The 23,575-nt window shown below is 41.3% G+C and overlaps 1 long non-coding RNA gene across 1 annotated transcript; it reads right to left on the bottom strand.

The window, feature by feature from the left end:
* Positions 1–229: 229 nt before the first annotated feature.
* On the bottom strand, positions 230–2,215 carry LOC135767139 (uncharacterized). Its single transcript, XR_010541907.1, has 3 exons — positions 2,139–2,215; positions 618–687; positions 230–539 (listed from the first exon to the last, which is right to left on the bottom strand). It is a non-coding gene; the product is annotated as an uncharacterized lncRNA (long non-coding RNA).
* Positions 2,216–23,575: the final 21,360 nt, after the last annotated feature.

Consider the following 23,575-nt stretch of genomic DNA (forward strand, 5'->3'; position numbering starts at 1 on the left):
TGGACAGTGGCCAGATCAGTGTGATGTTGTCTGCAGTAACTCTGAGCATCTGTCCAGTTTTTCCAATATTCTATTTTGATGTATCCAATAGCTTCTATTGAGTGATGCAAAATAAAAATCAGATTTCAACTTTCTCAGTTAAACCGAATGTTAACACACTTAATAAACTGACTACTTACTACTGTAACACACAAACCATAATGCGTTTCCACATGGAAAATCACTCCAAGCATAATTGTTAAAGAAAACACAATCTTCTCCACCACTAGGTTGTCCTGGGTACCATGGAATGTATGAAATGTTATCTTCTCCATTTGACCAAACCCAACGACTCTGTGTTCCCTTCTGCAGTCCAATCCACACTGATCCACTGTACCCATCATTCACTGTATTCATCATCCTGTTCACATCATCCATTGAGTCTACAGTAGCCAGATCAGTGAATCTCTCTCTACAGTAACTCTGAGCGTCTGTCCATGTCATACTTATGTGTATGTACTGGTACTCTTGCCAAAGGCCAGAAGCACTGCACAGAAGTTCTGTTAAAATGAAGATGTTTAAATATATGCATGTGTACACATATACTTGTGAAAACAGATTTAAATGATGACACCAACCTGACAGCAGAAGCAACAGAAACAAACTCATGTTCATAACTGATAGCTGATGTTTCACCATCACTGCACACTGAGAGGAAGATCAACAATGAATTTCTGTAGCGCAGCGGTGAAAGTAAGGGTTGTTGTGAATGGATACAGTTTGCTTCTAATTTACATATGTTTTGTAAACACATACACTTTACATTTTATTTTGTTAAACACTAGACAACTCAATAAACAATACAGTATATCTGTGTTAATACTACTTAATTTTTAATCAATTCAATGTCTGATGCATACTGGACACAGAATGAGATAGTATTTTCTTGTACAGTAAGCTCAAATGTGATGGACAGACTTCACAAAGCTTTTGTTGATATTTTTACTAAAATCTACTAAGAATTTTTTTTCTTCCCTGCTGAAAAAACCAGCATCAAACCAGCATGGACCAGAATGGGAATTATGCTGGTCTATGCTGGTTTAGCTGGTGGTCACAGCATACCAGCACCAAAACACAACATATGCTGGTATGACCAGCATGGGATGCTGGTGCTAATGCTGGTTTAGCTGTTGCTAATGCTGGTTTGTTGCTGGTTTAGCTGGTGCTAATGCAGCTTTGATGCTGGTTTAGCTGGTGTTCACTAGCAAACCAGCACCAAAACACAACACATGCTGGTCTTGCTGGTATGCTGTTTTTTTCAGCAGGGTTAAATCATTTTTTGAAGTGTGCCGACGTGTCATACTGTTCAATGTATTTTTACAAATCATATTCACCTTGTAACTACTGTAACACCTATGCCCTGTAACTGCAAGTTTTTAAAAATGTTGTTTTAGTCTGGCACATGTGAGTTTAAACACTGACCCGGTTTTTGCAATCTTTGTAAGACTATAAAAATACTTTTGAATTTTTAACATCACAAAACAGATTTTCTTATTTAGTATTTTTGTCTTGTTCTCAGTACAAATATCTAAAAAGTCTTAAATCAAAATGCTTTTTTTTGTTGAACAAAATGACCTAAAAATAAGTATAGTCTTTAGAAAAAATATATATATTTAAGTGAGTTTGTGCTTAAAACAAGCAATAAATAGACTTATTTCCTTTTGCTAATAAGGAAAATGCATCTTAATTTAAGAATTTTTAGATATTTAAAAAACAAGACAAAATACTACGTAAGAAACTCATTTTTTTCCAGCTAATCAAATATGAAACATTTTCAGACATACACTGCAAAATTACTTTCTTACTTAGTATTTTTGTCTTGTTTTCAGTACAAATATCAAAAATTCTTGAATGAAGAGGCATTTTTTTAATTAGTTAAAATTAGTTTATTATTGTTTTTTATTATTCTTAATTTATTTGCTTGATAAACACACACCTCAACTTAATTTGTATATTTTTTGTCTTAAGACATGATTTTTTAAGTAATTTTGCTCATTAAGAAAATGCATCTTAATTCAAGAGTTTGTAGATATTTGTACTACAAACAAGACAAAAATCCTAGAAAGTCTTTTTTTGCAGTGTAAATTATACTTTCTTACCTCAATGTAGGATCCTTTCTTCTAAACTCTTTGTATTTATACACAACTATACACTTCTGGTGTCACCTTAGATGGTCAAGTATTACAGTAAATAACTCACTATTACAGCGCTCTATACAGTAATCCTTTAGTTTGACCCCACCCCTACTTAGCACGTCAACGCAAAGCATCTCACGCTTTTACTAACATTCAAATGAATCATTTTCCTAATGAAAGAGTTCAAGCAAAAGCCATTGTTACAAAAGCCAACAGCTACATTAAAATTTTATATTCATAATTGCTTGCAGGACTGATACAAAAAAAGTCATATGCTGACAAAGAAATATTAGTAGAATTTTTTAAGGGATACGCACACTGTATCATAATAATGTCTTTAAATGGTTAATAATTGAATTAAAATTTGACATTCAAATAGTTTAACTGCTTTACATGGATGGTCACTCTTGCTTTGTGTATTAAAATTGTGTTTATTTAAAAGAGTATGCTGTCAGGTCACAAGCGTGTCTGACAGCACAAGGTACAAATGAGCACAAAATGTTCACTAGTTTGCCCGCGCATTCAGGTCTTAATGATTAGTGGTAAATGAAATTGGCTTGCTGTCCTCGAAGGGAGCTCTGAACCTTCAGATAGAGCGAACCTGAGGCTGGGGCTCGAGCCCCAAATTCAACACCCTGCAACAGAACTGCAAAGAGGAAGAAGCAGAGAGAGAAGAAGGAGATGGGGAGGAGGTGGGATGCCGGAAAAAATTGCAGCGAGACGCGGAGGCCTGAAGGCTGGCTTATATACGCCCATGATGATGATGATTGACATGCCTGAATGTTTAGTCTCCTCCCGAACCTACGTTTAGAACTATATTTATGGCCAAGAGTTTTCATACACATACTGAGACTGAGAAAAACTACTGTGACATCAAAACCTGATTCACACAGCATTTTGGTCCCAGGAAATTCTTCTGTCTTCTGTGTGAACACAAACGCGTCCTGTAAATGTTCTGGGATCGCTCCCATAAAAAGGACCTAGTAACATTGCCGTAACACTCACTGAAAGCATTCTGTGTGAACAAAGACGCATAAACAATGCCGCAAGGGCTGTGCCATAGCAACCAGAAGTTATGGTTCAGCTCTTTGACACAGGAATTTAAACGCAGATCAACATTCATGATGAGAAATGGACTGAAGCAGGGATCAGGGACGCGTCACTATCCGGGCTGAAGCTGAGATCATTCACCAGCATGACGGCGCATCACATGCTCCTTATGATCTTGTCATTAACTAAAATGCACGCCCGTGGTTTCTCAAGAGATAAATAGACACATGACGTTTTTCCGTATTTGTCACCACAAAGATAATTTTCATGTCAAAATGCACTTTGCTATATAAAAATCTGTTCGATTTACAGATTATTAAACATTGGAGGAGAGATACTTGGTTATGGTGAATAATTTCCAGCACTGTAACCATTTTTCAGCACAAGAATGAACATTTGTAATCAACAAGAGATCAGTAGTTTCCATATTTAAATAGCTCATTTGCATTTCAGTTCATCAAACATTAAGTCACAGGTCACTTAAGGACTCTTGTTTTGTGCATTGAAATACAAATGCTTATTGAAGTAAAATGCATATTAAAATGTTTATTTTGTTCACAGCGGCTTTAGTGATTTCTGTTTAGTGATTTTAGAAAAGGATGCAGTATTACTCAAATGCTCAATATTGCAGTGTGGTCAAATGTCTGGCTATAACAGACACATCTAATTTATCAGAAAATAATTGAAAACAAATAAATATTTTTAAATAATGATGGTTTCTGGTAATCATTGACATAGTAGGAAAAACAAGATCAAGTCAATGGGTAATGTCAACCGTGTGCCATCATTTATCAACAGATGTTCAACAGAATAAAGAAACTCATTCAGGTTTACAACAACATGAGGGTGAGTAATGATGACAGAACTATCCCAAAGTGCTGACCACCTCTGACACTAAGTTACACAGCTGCGACAGCGATCTTACCGTTATAGTTGTGAACAGAGGTGGAAAAAGTAATAAAATATTGTACTCAAGTAAAAGTAAAGTTACTTGTCTAAAAATCTACTCAAGTAAAAGTAAAAAGTAAGTCATTTTAACTTTACTCAGAGTAAAAGTTACTTTTTTTACAGCGGGAAGAGGTGGAGGATTCTAGTATAGTTAAAAAACGACAGGGGAATATACATCTCAAACTAGTTGTTTTTAGTTGTAGGAACATCTTTACAATTAAAGTGCAATAACAAAAAGTTAATAAAATAAAAAGCTTTTTTAAAGTAAGAAACATTTATGGAATTGTTTAATGATTTTTACATGTGAGTTATGCACTTTTGAAGGTGGTTAGTTTAGTTTAGTTTAGTTTAGTTTCTTTATTTGTCTCCCTTGGGAGAAATTTGTCTTGGACAGAGAGTCTGCCGCACAGAACGTACAAAAAGACACTTACATTTACACATATGTGTAAAGCAATACTTTGAGGTGCAATACAATTTATACAGATAAACCTATACAAACACAAATCTCCCCCTCGATCCACCCACCACCCACACACACATTCATTTTGTACTGTTTAAATGTTTAACTGACAATGGGATAAAGGAAAATTTGTACCTATTGTACCTACACAAAGGTACCCTAAATCTCCTTCCTGAGTTCATCAAACTATATTCAGAGTAAAGCACATGTGTGGTGTCCGATATAATACATTTTGCTTGTCTCTTTATGGCTTGGTCAAACAGCTCCTGTGGAGTAAGGGGATGGGTACCCATAATTTTCCCCGCCGTTTTAACCAAGCTCGAAATCTGTGCTTTAGATTTGACTGTAACATTTGCAAACCAACTACATATACCATACCTCAGGATTGATTCAATCATTGCTCTGTAAAAAATCACCATAATACTTTTACACACACCAAAAAGTCTTAGTCTCCGCAAGAAATGAAGACGCTGGTGAATTCTGGTGCAGACACTTGTCACATGTGTATGCCAACTTAGATCTCTATCAATGTTGACCCCCAGATATTTAAAGGAGCTCACCTGTTTGATCTCATGGCCATGGATGGCCACAGGTTCATAATTTCCCACTGAACCAGGATCCACCAGCATCTCCACAGTCTTATTTGTATTAATCTCCAGTTTATTTGCATCACACCAAGCCACCAGACTTTCTACCGCTGCACAGTAGGTGTTCAGATTGGATCCTTTTGTTTGCAGACTAAGTAGGACCGTATCATCAGAAAATTTCACAATATATTGATTTGGCTCAGTACTAACACAGTCATTTGTATAGAATGTAAACAAGAAAGGTGAAGATACACATCCCTGGGGGGCACCAGTACTACATACTGCCATTTCAGATAAAGCAGAGTTGAATCTTACCTGCTGTTGCCTTTTTAGCAGAAAAGAGCAATACCATTTTACTAAAAAAGGATTTACCCCTGCTATGCTCAGTTTACGTAAGAGAATGTGTGGCTGTATTAAGTTAAAGGCAGAACTGAAATCCATAAAGAGTAATCTAGCATATGCAGTTGGACATTCAAGATGCTTTAACATAAGATGTGTTATTGTTACAATAGCATCACTTGTGCTGCGATTTTTTGTATAAGCAAACTGATATCTGTCCAACATTGGCTCTACCTCTGTACGTAACTTTTCCAACATAATTCTCTCGAACGCTTTAAATACATTTGAGGTAAGTGTCACCGGCCTGTAGTCATTATCCTCGACAGGGCACCCTTTTTTGGGTACAGGGATGATGACAGATTTCCTCCACAGTATCGGCACAGTATGCGTATCAATAGAGAACTGAAATAGTTTATACCAGGCAAAAGACAGCTCTTCAGCGAAAGTCTTTAACACAAAAGCGGACATATTATCCGGTCCTGTGGCTTTGTTTGTATGCATTGCTTTAAATACCTTAGTAACAGCTTGTGGTTCAATTAAGATTCTGTCTAGGTTCAAATCACAGTTAACATTTTCCAGAACTTCCATACATTTCTTAACACTATAATTTTCCTTATCAAAACGCAAATAAAAGTTGTTCAGCTCATTTGCCCTAATAGTGTCATTTAAGGCAAATAGCAGCTTCCTTTTTCTGTCCATATTTGTCATCTGCCTAATTGAATTCCACAGTCTCCTCGTATTAGATGTGGACAATTCCAGTTCGGCCTTCTCCCTAAAAGGACTTCTCGCCTCTCTCATTTGTAAGTTAAGATCCTTTTGGGCATTTCGAACACCTGCCCGATCACCAGATGTGAATGCAGCCCTCTTTCTCCTAATAGATTCCCGGATACCTTCCGTTATATACGGTTTATTATTTGGGTATCGCTTAACAGTTTTCTGGGGAATAATAGAGTCAACACAGAACAAGATGTAATCTGTAATTAATTCCGCTGCCCTGTCAATACTGGCATCCTCAAAGAAGATATCCCAGTCCGTACAGAGGAAACAGCCCTTCAGCTCCTCTGTTTTTTCCAGTGACCAAATCTTCATCTTTTGTATTTCAGGCTTGCAGGTCTTAAAAACTGACCGATAGATTGGAAGCAGATGGATGACATTATGGTCAGAGTTACAGAGGGGTGGTCTGATTTTTGCTGTATAGGCATCCCTAATATTTCCGTAACACTTATCGAGGATGTTGTTATTCCTAGTGTTACCTTTTACATACTGGTAAAAGCCAGGCAGTGTTTTTGTCAAACTGCAGTGATTGAAGTCCCCAAGTATCAGCATAGGTGCGTCTGGTTTACTCTGGAGGAGGTGGTGAACGCAGTCTGTGATCTGCTTCGCTGCTCTGTTTGCATTTCCACTCGGTGGAATATATACAAGGCACACAAAGATGTTTGTGAATTCTCTGGGCAGGTAATGCGGTCGCAGAGTAACGCAAAGCAGTTCGAGGTCGGGATTACATATTTTCTTTCTGGTTGCAATATTTCGACACCAGCTATCCCTGACGTACAAACACACACCCCCTCCTTTGGTTTTACCTGAATTTGCGTCTCTGTCCAGTCGTATATGGGAAAACCCCCCGATTTGTACAAGTTTGTCCGGTACGTCCTCTCCAAACCTGGTTTCTGTAAAGGCCATTAAACCGGAATCGCGAAATTCGTAGCAGGCTCCCACCTGCTGCCGCAGGTCATCCATCTTATTTTTTAAAGAACGAGAGTTGCAAAGAATCATAGGTGGCAATGGCAATCTGCCTGCTATCCTTACCCGTTGTCTGATGCCGCCCCTCCGCCCTCTCTTCCTGGGTTTTTCCCGACAATAGCCGCCTGGTGTGTCGGTGCTCCGAAGCAGCTCTCGTGGCACGTTGTTCAGAAAACTGGGCAGCGACGGTAATCCGCTGTGCTGTAGTTCTAACAGCTCACTCGCACTGTATGTTAATTGTCCGCTGTTCGTAGGCCCTCCGTCACAGCCCCGGATGACCCAGTCCGACAAGACTAGCCATGCTAGTCCTAGCAAAAGGCCTCGTTTTCCTTTCCTTGACCTCTCGTGTCTCTCATAGTTCACAGAGCGTGTCCCGTCCCGCAGATACACTGCGTGAAAAGTTCCCCCGAAATAAACAAGGCATTGCAGGCTCCCAAACACCATTAACAAACAAGACACAAAGTGCAGACACAACAAGTGCAGCAGAGACTCTCCTCCGTGTCGCCAGCAGAGCAGCTTGTAAATACAATCACTATAGTAAGGTTGTAATTGATGTATTGCTGGTAACATACATTATTTTATTAAACTATATATAGTTTAAATGAGCATATAATGAGATGAGTGCCATGTCTATATACATTTGACACGTTTATTATCTTCTTACTTCCCTGACCTGGGGACCTGATGACCTTTATTCTTCTCTCTCGCGCGCTCTCTCTCTCTCTCGCGCTCTCTCTCTCTGCAATGTAAATGACCGGCGCATTCTCGAGGACATTTTGAAGTTGTGTTTGACTTGACGCGAAGCTGCTAGACCTCGGAAGATAATGCGCATGGTATTAAAAACCCGTCGTGCAATTTCGTACTTAAGAGCATGAATCCTACCTTTCATAGAAATGAAACACTCGCTTCGCGTCAGTGGAAAGTGGTCGCTTAAATATGACCAGGGGTTTCTTTCATAAGATTTGAACTGAGGCGGGTCTGCATTAGCACGCGCCTGTCTCGTCCGTCTTTCTCCATGGTTCTTTTTGCGCGTTCCCCCGGGCCCCGCCCATTTACATCCGTTGCGCGTCTTTATCACCTTGCTTTTTAAAATATTTTTTTACTCAGTAACGGACATGATTTAAAATGTAGCGAAGTACAATACTTTAAATAAAACATACTTAAGTAAAAGTAAAAGTACAGATTTTAAAAACTACTCAAAAAAGTAAAAATACACAAAAAAACTACTCAATTACAGTAACGTGAGTAAATGTAATTTGTTACTTTCCACCTCTGGTTGTGAATGTAGCTTGGATGTACTTTATTGCTTTAAATAGGGTGACATAAAAGGTATAAAAATCTAAAGTAGTTGTGCAGCTTTAAACATTTCGTAAGTTTCAATTTTTTTGTATAGTACAGGGGTAGCTAACATCTGTCCTGGAGTGCCGATGTCATGCAGAGTTTAGCTCCAGCTCTAATCAAGCACATCTGAACAAAGCTAATCAGGGTCTAGAGAGTCACCTGAAAACTACAGGTAGGTGAGGTTTTTTAGGGTTGGAGCTAAAATCTGCATGACATCGGCACTCCAGGACTGACGTTGCCTACCCCTGGTATAGTATAAGGAAAACAGACAAGCAGAAATGCAAAAATTGTCTATAAAAGGCATCTACATCAGTCAGGATTTGGCACAGATGTAGATATCCATCAGGCTAGAGCCAGTTTCAGAGGTTATAGAAGAAGGGTCAACACTGTAAATATTGAGTCTTTGAAAGCCTTTTATTGTCAGAGTCCAGCTGAGAGATTGTTACAGTGGTCTAACAGAGGTCTCTTCTGTTTAAAAGCAGCTGCTATTAGTTGGTTGATTGTGATCTGTACATCAGATTGACAATACAAGAGTCACTGCTGGATCTAGGGGTGTGTGGTATGACAATATTTTATGGTGAACGATTAAAACGTCTCAACAATCCACTTTTTTTTTAAACATCGTTGTATTGTGATTCATGCCTACATCAAGTATGCGACAAAGCGCAAGTAGAAAAAGGCAAGTTACAGGCTCGTAAACTTTGCTTGTGAGTTTAGAAAGATTAAGCGCGCTACATGAAGACGAGTTACCACCAGGCTTGTATACTTTGTACGCAGGTAAGATTTAGCAAGCAACGCAGTGACAATGGATGAAAAAAATGGAGGAGTTAGTCCCTAAAAAATATAAACATCGATAATATGGAAATGGTTTGGATTTTCCCCAACAGACACGGAGCAAACAACAGTTATTTGCAAATGCTGCAATGATAAGATTCGCACCTCAGATGGTAACACAACTAATCTTTTTAACCACCTCAAAAGAAAGCACCCGAAAGAATATGCCTTCAGTCAAATTGTTAAGGGACCCCACGCGAGTGCATCAGGTAGGCTAACAACTACGCAGCCAGAAGCTACAAGGCTTAAACAAACAACATTAATGAAAAAAGCATTTTTATAAAGGAACTACGAATGACAGGACAAGTAAGCGCTGTGGAAAGATGTAACGGACGCAGTGACATTTTACCTGGCCAAGGATATGGTTCCCATAAAATCTGTGGAAAATGAGGGCTTCTAAAGACTGTCGTAGATCCACGTTATGAGATCCCCAGCCGCAAATATTTTTCAGGCAAGCCATTCCACGTCTGTATTCCGAATGCCGCAGCAAGATGGAAAGCAAAATTCAAAATGTTACATGTTTTGCTACAACAGCTGATTTGTGGTCTAGCCACACTTAGTTTGACCATTCACTATATACATGACTGGAAGTTGTACAGTGCATGTCTAGGCCCTGTTTACACGTACATGGTTATTTTTAAAAACTGAGAGATTTACCTTCGTTTGTGCCCCTCGTTTACACGCAAACGGAGAACTCGCCTCTGAAACCGATTCTTTCTAAAAACTCCAGCCAGAGTGGAGATCTTGAAAATCTTCGGTTGCACGGCTGCATGTAAACTGAGACAAACGGATGTTTAAGCAGGCAACGTCGCAGAGTATGCGCCAGAGCTCGCACCTACGTCAAAAGTGCAACTTATGTTTACATGTGACTGCTCCTGTGAACGCTTCCATGATCACATTTATGTTCGTGCAAACTCGTTTCATGTGTTTTTATTTGCAAATACAGCTGCTCCATTATGTTGAGGACCAGAGACGAGTGCTCGGAGGTCAGCAATTTTACGCATGTTCGACTTAATGTGTCAACATAAGTTGTTGCAGTAGGTGTTCGATAACGTCAAAGTACCGCGGTACTTTGACGTCATTGAACACCTACTGCAACAACTCCTTCCTTCAATACGAAGAACCAGTCCGCGTCACCATCAGCGCTGCCGGTGATTGGCTTACGTGGACTTGAGCTTCTCTTGATGGCATATATGCACGGGTACGTGTAAATGAACACTTTTCTGAAAACTGACAACTGATATTATTTTTGAAACCAGAGAGGTTGAAATGTCAGTTTATGAAAATAGCCACCCACGTGTAAACGTAGCCCTAGAAACAACATACTTACCACAAGATCACACAGGTGAGCTTATAGCACAAGGCCTCAACACCGGGTCCCCAACACGATGGGGTTCCAGACTCAACATGATTGAGAGAGTTATTGACCAGAAAAAGGCCATTTCTGAGGTCCTGAATGCTAAGTTTACAAGAGTCAGGATTCAGAAATATTTTTGCACCTTTGGTTGATTTGTTTTGGTTCTCACATTACACTAAAAAAAACTACTTAAAAGATTATAAAGGTTGCATATTTTATTTGATAATAATTTTTAATGTATTTTTATTATGTATTACTATTTATGGTGTTAGAGTGTTTACTTCTTGAAGCCAATGTTTATTTTCCGAAATATGTTAAAGTCTCTGACTGCACATACATTTATTTACCTAGACAAAGTTAATATTTTTATTGAAACTTTTTAAATTAAGAAAATTTCATTTATGCCAGCTTTAGTTCAACCTGATATGCATCTCTTGTTTATGTTTATTGTATACCTTATGTTAAATGCTACTACCTCAAAAAGAGGATCTGTGTCTAATAAGCTGTCTGAGTGTTACATCTGTTGCCAATGTTAGATTTATTTTTAAACCAATAGTAGTTATTATCCTATGGCATCTGTCAAAATATGATTTATGACCCTGTCAATCACATTTTGACAGATAGTACCCGACCAGCTGTACATGCTGTCCAGTTTTGAGTGACTTTTTTTATGGTTTTTAGCCGTCTGTCCGGACTGAGTGTGTTTTACGACGTGTCAATCAGCGCATTGTTTTTCCTGTGCATATGTTTTTTGTCACGCGAATGTTTGTCATATTTATTGATGTGAAAAAGTTTGTTGTTCTGGGTGTCCAGTTTCTGGACTGTCAGTTTTTACAACCGGAGCTTCTCTCTCTCTCTCCCCCTCCGTTCTCAAACCCGCAGCCCTCGGCGTGTCTGTTCAGCGGACCAGAATGTTTTTTTAGACTAAAACCTGTTTATTTTAAACTAAATAAAATTTTAACCGCTTCACGAGATCCGTAAGTCTTTTCACGACCCGCTCACTATGTTCATACCATTAAAGATCGCGCACCGGCGGTTACAGTAGAGAACATAGGAGGATGCATGCTCACATCTGTCGTTTTAAAAGAAACATTTTATCTCATATCTGGTTTGGCTTCATATATTTATATATACATATATACAATAAATGTAATTCTGTCCGCTCAAACATGTGAATGCTTAGCGCAATAAAGCACATGCACTCTCACATCTGCGGATTTTAAAAATAAACTTTTTACGTTTTTAAGACATTTTTACCCCATTTTCTGGTTTGTATTCATTGTGGTTCCTATAACCTCCAAGTGTGTATGTGTGTATACAATAATCCTCATTCTGTCCGCATTTTAGATTTAAATTTAGAACCATGCCTCTGATTTAAACATGTCATGTTTTTAAGATGAAGCGCCCATGTGTGTTTTATGACAAATACTATTCGATCTAAACTTTTGTTTTTAATATCAAAAATTTCTTATAGACAATCAAGAATCAAACATTTAGACGTGTCTGAGAAAACTTATATCTGATAGTACATGAAGTCAATCATGTTTTGACAGGTAGTACCCGAGCAGCTGTACAGTTTTGAGTGACGTTTTTATGGTTTTTAGCCGGCTGTCCGGAGCTGAGCGTGTTTTTACGACGTGTCAATCAATGCATTGGTTTTCCTGTGTGAGTGTTTTTTGTCACGTGAATGTATGTCATATTAACTGATGCGAAAAAAAGTTTGATGTTTTGGCTGTCCAGTTTTCTGGACACTTGGCTGTCCAGTTTACTGACAGTTTTTACGAGCGGTGTCTCTCTCTTTCTCTCACCCTCCGTTCTCACCCGCAGCCCTGCATTAGACCTGTTCGAGTCGTGACTCACTCAGATCTTTAACCCGGATCTTTAAATTAACTCATGAGTCGCGAGTCTGTAGTGTCATTAACCCGGATCAGTTGAGTCCTACTACAATTCAATGTAAAACCATAAACAACGCCACCACACACACAAACCTCTTTCAACATTATTGATGAGACTTCGCTCGCACGACAGATCCACGCGTAACCGGCTGATCTGCGCGAGAACTGACCCGAGATTCTCACTCAGAGCTGGAAACATTGCAAACTCGAGAGACCTGCGGATCCGCGCGAGCCGCGAATTGACCCGAGATTCTCACTCAGAGCCGAAAACAATGCGGACTCGAGAGACATGCGAATCTGCTCTGACTCGAGATCTCTTAACTCGTAACCGGCTGATCAATAACCGACTGATCCGTAACCAGCTGATCCGCCGGCTGATCCGTAACCGGCTGATCTGCGCAAACTGTCTCTCCGGCTCTGGGGGCTACATAAGCAGGACAGTTTTTTTCTATATTTTCTCTATATAATTATGCTATTGTTATTGGGCTTCTTTTTTAAATGGTCGACCATACACACCAAACCTAAAACCTATAAGCATGTTATTTCAGAAGTGAAAGGCTTTTGTTATGGATTTGCTTTTGAGGAGACTTCAGTCGCTCTATAGATCCACTAACCGGCTCCGGCTGATCCACACGAATCAGCCGGTTAGTGGATCGGTAGAGCGAGTCTCATGCCCATGGTCTGCGAGTCTGCAATGTTTCCGGCTCTGAGAATCTCGAGTCGCATGGATTGGCCGGTTACAAATGGGTCTGTACTGAGTTTCCTTGGCAATTTAGCAATACTGACTCAAGTGAATCACACAACCCGGATCACTTTAGTGAGTGAATCACAATAACCCGGATCCTTAAAAGGAATCGAGTTTGCCAGGCCTACCCTGCATTCCTTCACAGTGGGGGTGCCTTTGTAAACGATTAAGTTAAAGTTTCTAAAACTCAGTGTAATTCTGCCAACATTGACAAAAAGAAAAAGGTTTATTTTAGATTTTAGGTTTCATTACACAGATCGTGATTAAAACTTTTGATTGTAACATCACAATTTATTCAATGAAATATTCTGTATACGTGTATAGTTTAAACAATGCCCAACATACGCGGATGATTTATACAGTATTATTAAATATTAAATACATATTTTAAAAACTCTTTCAGGTGGATGTAGTTCGTTTAATATGAGAGACTTGCGGAAAACAGCAAAACGCGGAACATAGACTAAACACGGTGCCCAAAAATTTTGCGTTTTATTGTTACCGCTCCGCTAAAGATCCACTGATTCCGGTAATCCACTTCGTGTTTTCCCGCTCGCTCCACAGCATCTCTGTGTCCACTCTCTGCCAGGAGAGCGAAGACGACAGTTTCCGAAGTTCGTTGCATTAACAGGTAGATTCATTACATTATATCAGTTGTTAAACCGCAGAATTTGGAAGTTTGTTTATGTATTTCTTCCGGTAATGATTTGCTGTCAGTGTTCTAAAAGTGCTAACAACTTAGCAAGCAAACAACAACAACAAAATATCCACAATCTTAGTATTAACGTTACAATGCTTGTCTAATGGATTTAATGTTCCCGATCAGATATAAGTTAATATAGACACTAAATTTGCTGTTGTTGGCACAGTTTGTAGACAAAATATACAAAAAACACAAATGCCTTCAGAAAATATAGACAGAGAACGGAAAGGGAGGCTGATAAAGGCAGTTTAACATTGCAAACATGGATTTTCGTTTTCCGGGTGGATCACCACTGTTATTGGTCATCCCAGATGTCAATCATTCTGATTATATGTTGACGTATAACCGTTGCACGTGCTCGCCTCTACGTTCGCTTTATGCACATGCGCACTTTCACGTGTATGTGTGTTGTGCTACGGTTTCAACCATTCATTGAAGGTCGCGTTCTCACTGTATTTTTTTCAAAATGTCTGAGGGTCGCAAGAGAAAAGGTGTCTACGAATTGTATGACAAGAAGAGACTATAAATAAAGAAACAAGACCAGATGTTTATGGGAGACTATTTCACACACTGGCGTGAGCTAAGAGGACAGGTTGGGCTTCCCACGCGAAGTTTCTACTGGAAAGGTACATTTTGTCATGCTATTTGGAGAAATCCATTTAAAATCACTGCTGGTAAAAGTTGATGTAAGCTATGATTTGCGATGCTAGCCCTGGCACAAGTCACGAACCGCACAGACACGGTAAACATGCCGACAGAAACTTGTAAACAGAGCGAAGAGAAGAACTGAGCTCCTGCACGCTCTCTCTCTGTCTCGTGCACGCGTTTAACAGGCGTTCCCTCTCGGGAGCATTTTTTTTTAAATATCGAGGGGCGGTTCTTTTAAATAATTCGGGAAAATCTTCCGCTATACCTTTAATTCTTGTTATTATATTTCCCATTATAATCACTTGTCTAAGTTGATAGTAATATAACACATCATATTATAATTCTTTATTAAAATCATAATAATAGTACCACCCTCTTTGTGCCCTTTTTGGTTTGGGCCACTGCCCCATCCAGCATTTTCATTTTTTAAATGACTGTTCTCATGACTAATATATTCCAAAGAAAATTGAATTGTTTATAAATAATTTTGGCATTAAGGTATAATTTTGTTAAGGTTTCATGCAAAGGAAGTATAATTAGGGCTATTCAACCTAAGGCCAGTGGGTTTGAACAGATGTAAATTTTTGTGTCTAGTATGTACAGTATGAGTGTGACTTATGAAATGTAGTTTTTACAGAGCTGTGTGTTTCACTAGTTTTCTTGCTAATTATTTGTTTGTTTAGTTCATTTTAAGGTTTAAAAAATTATCCGGCCCTCACATTGTGCCGTTATTTACCATCCGGCCCTCAGCCTAAAATGAGTTTGACACCCCTGCTCTAGCATTTTGTATGGTCCTGATAATGCTGTCGGACAAACCTGTTGCATTTAAATTGAACCACTCCCTGTCCAAGCCCATAGTGCCAGGCGTTCTGGGTGTGCATGAAAAATCTCTCCCCCTGCCTGTGACAGGAAATCTCTGCGTATTGGAAGAGACCATGGCTCTTCGTATAGCATATATATGATCTCCCCCAGCCAGCACTTCCCCTGCCAGTGCGGAGCTATTAATATCAGTCTCAACCCTTCCATCCTCACTCTGTCAAGAACAGGGGGTTTTAATGCTATCGGAGGAAACGCATAAAGGAGAGTGCAGGGCCATTTGTGCGCTAAGGCATCTATCCCAGAGGTGCGTTCTGATCTTTTATGGAGAAAAACCAAGGGCACTGCGCATTGTCCCAGGACGCAAACAGGTCCACTGTCACTGTGCCATATCTGTGCCAGCGTTTCCAATCCCAGTACAGAGGATTGCCCCTGGAAAGCAGATCTGCACCCCGGTTCGTTACCCCCGGTACGTGCGTCGCTCTCAGAGATAGGATGTTGGCACTGGCCCATTGAATCAGTCTGCGTGCCAACGTGTGTAAGAGGAGTGGTCTGAGACCTCCCTGACGGTTTATGTACGCCACCACTGTGGTGTTGTCCGTCCTTACGAGGACATGATGCTCCTTTAAAAATGGGAGAAAATGTCTCAGTGACAGAAAGACGGCCAGCATTTCCAGATAATTTATGTGAAGATTGGCTAGATGTTGGCTTCATCTCGCACTCACTGATCTGCCCTCGTGAATGCCCCCCCAACCGTCGTTATGACCTTCTGGACTGAATGACCCCCTTTTGCGCCTTTTTGGTTAGTAAGAATGGGCGGCTCCACTGGCGCAGTGCCAACACCGCTTCTGACGTCACCCTCACTCTCCTCTGAGAGTGTCGTAAGGGGTCTAGCCTTAGTGAAGCAACCCAGCGCTGGAATTCCCTCTTAAATAGTCTGCCTAGCGGAATGACTATTAATGACGAGGCCATCAGTCCCAATAATCTTAGGCATGTATGTAAGGAGACATTGTTTCCCCTCTGAAACATGGCCAGACATTGAATGAATTTTCCCACTCTCTCCTCTGACAGCCGCGCTCTGAACACCACTGAGTCCAGTAACAGACCCAGATATGTTATCGACTGCGTGGGAATTAAAACACTCTTTTCGATGTTCAATTTTAAGCCCAGTTTCTGTAGATGTTCCACAAGCATCAGTGTGTGTTCTCTCGCGCTCTGTTCCGACTGAGCCGCTACCAGCCAGTCGTCTATGTACGTAACGAGACGAATGCCTTTCTCTCTTAGTGGGGTTAAAGCCACTTCTGTACATTTGACAAACACTCTCGAGCTGAGAGAGAGCCCGAAGTACTCGTATGCCACCCCCTTGAAATGCAAACCTCAGGAATTTCCTGTGGGGTGGATATATATTTATGTGAAAATATGCATCCTTCAGGTCGATGGACGTGAACTTGTACCGCCTTAGGTATTTGTTAAATGCCCTCAGATCTAATATGGGTCGGAGAGCTCTCGTCCCTTTCTTCGGGACTAGAAAATACCTCAAGTAAAACCCACTGTGGCTTTGCTCTGTCGGGACCACTTGTATTGCTCTTTTTTCCAAAAGAGAGAGAATTTCCTCCTGTAGAACGTGTTCTAAATTTCCCCGTACCTGAGAATGAATTATTCCCTTGAACTGCGGGGGGCAGGAGGCAAACTGCAGTCTGTACCCAAACTGTATTGTTCTACAATACCCAGCGGGACTGTGTACACTCTCGCCAGTGGCTCATTTGTGGTGTACTGGCGCCCTCTTGTGGCTGAATTGGGGAAGAGTTCACGATCTGTACTGCGCATGCGTGAACACTTTGCGTTTGGACAAAGTTTAGCTCTTTCTCCACCTTTAGGGGTATGGTGACACCCTGAGGTGGAGTAATATGTTTTGCTGATATGTTTTGCAACATTTTTTGGGACACTTTGTTTTGCAACATTTTTTGGGGCATTTTGTTTTGAAACATTTTATGGGGTAACAAGTAAAAACTTTATTAAACTTTGAAAGTGTAAAGTGCTTGTGACTAGTGGGTGGGTATGCACCACTGCAGCATCTCTCTTTCTCTTCACTGCTGACTGTCCCCTGACCCAAACGGTCTCTGTTGTCCCCGCAGAACATCTGGGAATCTCTCAACTCGTTCCCTCTTGAACACTGAATGAAAGAATGTCGAGAGCTCGCCCACAGGGGGGCTTTTGCAGGCCCTCTCTTCTTCGAAAAACTGTCAAACTGCCTTCTTCTTCCATCCTCACCACTGGAGAGGGGTGAGGAGCTGGTGGGTCAGTCTGTGCTGTAGCAGGCGCACCGTTCTTGCGATGCCAGACAGGCTTTTGTTCGTGAACTGCAGTCTGACGCGGCACATTCATCTGCGGAAGTCTCTGTCGCCTGGGGATGCGAAAGCTGAGGGGTGGGCGAGCCGCCGTTTGTGTATAAGTCGGGCGAGGCGGTGGCGGAGATGCGCTCTGTATCTTTCTAGGCAGACAGAGCTGCAAAGCCTCATCATCTCTCTTCTTTTCTTTGCATCTCTTTAGCATTCGAGTCAGAGCGGAACCAAAAATGCCCTCTGAGACGACCGGAGCATTCAAAATGGCTTCCTTCTCCCTGTCTGAAAGATTAGCCAGGTTAAGACAACGTCCTCTCCCTTGAATAACCATGGTAGCCATGGCTTTGCCCGTGGCCTGAACCGCGCAACTCTGTAGAGGAAGTGAGAGGTCCGTAACCACACAGATCTCATCCCACTGTGTCTGACTTGGGGTGAGAGACACTTCGTCTTGTAATTCTGCTTGGTATGCTGTTAGCATAGAGATGACATTCAGGGCCCTGACAGAAGGAGCGACCACCTTGTAAGCGCTTTCCGTCATGTAAGACTGAAATCTGTCCGCTTTAGACAGTAATGTGGGGTTGCTAGCCGCCGAGTGCCTAGGATGCAAATGTGCGACCACCAACAGCTCCATGGGGGTATGCGGAGTAGGCCCTCCTTCTCCATCCCCTCCAAGTCGATAAGTTGTCTCGCTGCCCGTTTCGCTCTTGGCAGCTGTTTCCCCTCTTAGCGTGTCTTTGCAGCTTCCGCTATTACGGTCGGTCACGGAATATTGAGTTTCTCCACCGCGCATTTGCACACGTCCTGCAGATCAACACTGAGAAGCGGAGAGGATGGTGCCCCACCCGCCTCCTCCGTGGTTCCCGCCACATTGAGGGGCTGAGCCGGTTGAGCTGGTTAAGCAGGTGTAAGGAAGAGGGAGTCCTCGAAATCCTCCTCGTCCGAGTAAAGGATATCTGAGTGCTCCTCATCCTCATAGTCCAGCAGATCCTCTTCCTCTTCGTCCGTGGTGGGGACTTCACGGAAGGGAGCGCAAGCATCAAGCTGTTCACCCCAAGATAAAGTTGCCTTGGTGGTCAGCTCTATCGGAATAGGAACCTGTGGGGTGACAGTCGTAGCAGCAGCTGACATGGGGGGTCTTGGCCTGTCAGGCTAGCTAGGCGTGCTAGCCTGCGACGAAGGCTCTTCATCGTAAAATGCGCACAATGCTCGCAAGAACCGGGAGCTTCGATCGCTGCTTGGGTGTGTCTCAGCCCAAGACAAGCAGAGCATACCTGGTGTGTATCCTTGTTCGAGATCTTATTCCCGCACGTGCATGGTCGTGGAAGAAAAGTCCTTAACATAATCCTTGATGGGACAGTTGCCCTGGCTTAGCCTCAGTAGTTTAACTGCTGGGTTCATGGTCGATCTAGCTTTCTGTAATGAATGTCCATAGTGAGGCGAGCGTTGCAGAATTGCAGTTTATTATAAAAGAAAACATAACCAAAAACTAAACTTGACTTCACTTAAACATGAACAAAGGCATGGCATGGCAACACGGTGAACTCACCAAACAGATAGAATTACAGATAAAGAAAGCTAGACAAGGACAAGGCAATACAAGAGGGCTTATATACAAGTAGGGAACCAATCCTAGGACATGACACATCAAGGAAATCGGGAAACTAGACACAACCAAGACGATGAACATTCGAAATAAAAGACCTGAAACATGAAACCAGAATATCAAAATAAAAGACAAGAACAAGAAAGGACAAAACCCTTACGCCGGACAAAACCCTTCTGTTCGCCGGATCAACTTCATGCCAAGTGTCAGGGGGAAAGACTCTTCAGGGACACGTGTATCATCGCATTAACTGAATCCTGGCTCGATGAATCCATATCTGACTCTGAGATCAGCCTGGACAACTTCTTGACGGTTCGGGCTGATAGGACCCGTCAGTCGGGGAAGGAGAGGGGTGAAGGACTATGTGTCTTCATAAACAAGCGCTGGTCTACTAACATAAAAATACACAGCATCATATGTACACCGGACTTAGAGATATTAACACTATCATTACGCCCCTTTTATCTTCCAAGAGAATTCCCCACTGTGGTTTTTGGGTGTGTTTACTGTCCACCAGATGGTAACATAAAAACTGCAGCAGAGCTAATAGCAGAGAATGCTAACTCAATGCAAAGTAAATACCCCCAAGCCCCGGTGTTCTATATGGGCGATTACAACAACTGCAGTCTTGACAGCGTACTGCCTTCCTTCCATCAGTATGTGCATTGTGCCACAAGGAAGGGAAATATCTTGGATCTGTGTTACGGGAATATTTTGGATGCATTTACTGTCCGGGCTCATCCTCCTCTGGGTTCTTCGGACCATAATGTTTTGGTCTTTCTTCCGGGTTGCAGACAGGAACTGAGGCGCATCAAGCCACAAGTCCACAGCGCCCCACAGTGGTCGGCGGATGCAATTGCATGTCTGCAAGGATCTCTGGCATGCACTGACTGGACCGTTTTAACGGCACATTGGATGAGAGACTGTCAGTTACAACGTACTATATAAAGTTTTGTATGGATACCTGCATCCCAACAAAAACCTGTAAGACTTTCCCCAACTCCAGGCCTTGGATTACCCCACAGATTAAACAAAAACTTGTTGAAAAACACAAAATATTTCAATGTAAGGATTGGCTTTCACTTAAAATAATAGACCGACAGATAAAAAATGACATTATTAAAGAAAAACTTAAATACAAAGAGAAAATAGAATATGAGTTTTCCACAATGAACACAAAACAAGCCTTCAAGAAAATAAAAATACTGACAGGACAGAATCTGAAACAAGATTATAGCACCATCCCCATAACCTTTGCAGAGCCGGAAACATTGCAAACTCGAGAGACCTGTGGATCCGAGCGAGCCGTGAACTGACCCGAGATTCTCACTCAGAGCCGGAAACAATGCGGACTCGAGAGACATGCGGATCTGCTCTGACTCGAGAGTCTCTCAACTCGGCTGATCCGTAACCAGCTGATCCGCCGGCTGATCCGTAACCGGCTGATCTGCGCGAACTGTCTCTCCGGCTCTGGGCGCTACATAAGCAGGACAGTTTTTTTCTATATTTTCTCTATGCTATTGTTATTAGGGGCTGTCCACACGGAGACGCGTATCACTGTATACGTATAAATTTGTTATCGTATTGGCGTTTCATCCACATGGATCCGGCGTTTTGGGAGACTGAATCCGCTATTTTTTGAAACCGGGTCCTAAAGTGGATAAATCTGAAACCGACACCCTTGCGGTTTCGTCTGTACAGCCAATCCGTATATTTTGTGAAGCGAAAACGTCATCACATCACTTGTCGGAAGCGTCACACATAACAGCAACAACAATAACGGCGGATTACGTGATTGTGTTCGTGCTACAGAAGCTACTAAAGCCTACTAGAGCTGAAGATCTTTGCCCGAACCCGACGGAACCCGTCGGGACCCGACGGGCTCGGGCGGGTTCGGGCTTCCTTTCTAACATTTTACACGGGCTCGGGGCGGGCTCGGGCTTGCGCTCCGGCTTTGTGAGGTAAATGAGCGTTCAAGTTCAATCAGTAGCGCAGGATCGCGCTGAATTCATTTACAGTGGATTGGATTTAATGATTTTCCTCATCAAAAACATGTAGCCTAATCTTGGTGAGTAGGTTTTTCAATGTATAACTAAATATGAATCGAGTCTTAAATACATAATTTAGACAGAGGATATAGACTAATGTTGGCAGTAATGGAGAGAAGTGCCGACGCAAATCCCGCGGAGCCTTTCTCTTAATTTCGTTATTGCCAAATACCCATCTTAATTCAGAATGTATTATCTTAATTTAATTCGTTAAGAAATAATAATTTTATTGGCATATTTATAGTGTATTGCATAAGTCTATTTAGAATGAGATGTTACAATGTTAAAGATGACTTATTTTATTTCTTTGTTTCAACTTCCAAGTGGCGTGTAGATTATTAGTCATGAATAAATAATGTTAAAACCTGTGTAAATTTCTCATTCTTGACAAAAGCTGTGTGTGTGCGCACATTTAAATAATGTCGGGCTGTAAACGGGTTCGGGCTTTTAAATAGCTGTCAATCTTAATGTACGTTCGGGTTCGGGCTGCATTCTGTCGGGCTCCGGACATTTCGGGCCTAACTTTTAAGGCCCGATTACAGCTCTAAAGCCTACTAGCTTTATTACAGCAAAATCTATTGCTTCTATGCAATTGTGGTGACCAACAAGCAATAAAGGACAACACCATACGTTGGCTATCCGCATGCTCAAAGTCTTCTTCTCCATGTATAGTGTATATCTGTGGCAGAATTACAGCGCCCCATACTGGTCCGGCATATATACTACACCGCTTTCAGTCGGTTTCAGTGGTTTCGTGTTTACGTGTTATTATTTTTTTAGAGCAAGGAAAAAAAATGATCGGATAGGGAATGCACCGGCTTCGTGTGGATATAGCCTTAGGCTTTTTTTTTAAATGGTCGACCATACACACCATACCTAAAACCTATAAGCATGTTATTTCAGAAGTGAAAGGCTTTTGTTATGGATTTGCTTTTGAGGAGACTTCAGTCGCTCTATAGATCCACTAACCGGCTCCGTTAGTGGATCTGTAGAGCGAGTCTGATGTCCATGGTCTGCGAGTCTGCAATGTTTCCGGCTCTGAGAATCTCGAGTCGCGTGGATCAGCCGGTTACAAGTGGGTCTGTACTGAGTTTCCTTGGCAATTTAGCAATACTGACTCAAATGACTCAAGTGAATCACACAACCCGGATCACTTTAGTGAGTGACTCACAATATCCCGGATCCTTAAAAGGAATCGAGTTTGCCAGGCCTACTCTTGGGCAGGATCCTGACAAATTATTTTGACAAAATTTTGTTAAAAAATATTCTTATGTTTGCTTTAGAAACCCAACATACTGTTGTTGCACTTAAACGTATTATTCTTTTTCCGTTTTCTTCTTTTTGTTGTTCTTCTGGGACTAAATTTTCTCTTACTTTTCCGAGAGCTTTTAACCCTCTGGGGTCCGACCATTTTGGGACACTGGCAGAGGTTCTGACATGCTCTTACATTTGGTCTTTTTTCAGTTAGTTTAAAACAGCGGTCGGCAAGAAACTTTGGCCGCGGGCCAATATTTTTTTAGCCAGTAGATGGCGGGCCAGCTGCTGTTGCCACACTAGGCTATCTGATCTTTTGTCAAGAAACATTGTCTTTATTACCAATTTAAAAGACGAAAGACAGCATTAAAAATTGCTAAAAACATGGTTATGGGTCTGTGTATCATTCATTCAATCGTTTTTTCAAATTAAAAACAAAAATGAAAAAATTAACCACCAAGGGTTTTCTGATTGTGTGCTCAGATCAAAAACGAATTACTGGATTAGACAATTTTTTTTATTAAACACCTTTATAGGCATAATATATTAAACAGATCAAGTAGGCTACTATAGTGGTAACATATAACAGGCATTTATGCTCTCATGAAAGACTCTGTCAGTCCGACTTTTGATCTTTATTCCTTTTTTTATTAATATTTATCCCGGACACACAAACCTAAGGTTTATGTAG

This window comes from Paramisgurnus dabryanus, chromosome 6 (genome assembly GCF_030506205.2).
Source record: "Paramisgurnus dabryanus chromosome 6, PD_genome_1.1, whole genome shotgun sequence".
Classification (NCBI taxonomy): domain Eukaryota; kingdom Metazoa; phylum Chordata; class Actinopteri; order Cypriniformes; family Cobitidae; genus Paramisgurnus; species Paramisgurnus dabryanus.